The 309-nt window shown below is 56.0% G+C and overlaps 1 protein-coding gene across 1 annotated transcript in view; it reads right to left on the bottom strand.

Annotated features, from left to right (window-relative positions):
* HMG20B (high mobility group 20B) overlaps window positions 1-309 on the bottom strand; it is a gene marked incomplete at both ends in the record, with an annotated part of 2677 nt that overhangs the window by 997 nt on the left and 1371 nt on the right. The window lies entirely within an intron of this gene.

The raw sequence follows: 309 nt of genomic DNA, 5'->3' as shown, positions 1-309 counted from the left end.
GCCTCAGAGCTCATCTCAATCTCCCCTCTGGCAGGTTAAAGCCATTCCCTTGTCCTGTCCCTCCAGGCCCTTGTCCAAAGCCCCTCTCTTGGTTTCCTGTAGGCCCTTTAAGCCCTAGAGATGCTCTGAGGTCTCCCTTTAAGGAGCCTTCTCTTCTCAATCCCTTCCCCAAGACACAACTCATCCAAGAGGCTCAGCATCACCAACCCCAGGCTCCAGTCCTGTATCCAACCTCACTAGGGACCTTCAACAGCCTGGATCCCACAGCCAGTGCCAGCCATGGTCCTGCCCCATGGGATACAGGCTGGT

This window comes from Nestor notabilis, unplaced genomic scaffold (assembly GCF_000696875.1).
Source record: "Nestor notabilis isolate BGI_N333 unplaced genomic scaffold, ASM69687v1 scaffold16615, whole genome shotgun sequence".
Classification (NCBI taxonomy): Eukaryota; Metazoa; Chordata; class Aves; order Psittaciformes; family Psittacidae; genus Nestor; species Nestor notabilis.
Note: the sequence above shows the minus strand (reverse complement) of the source record. Positions and strands in the feature narration are given on the sequence as shown.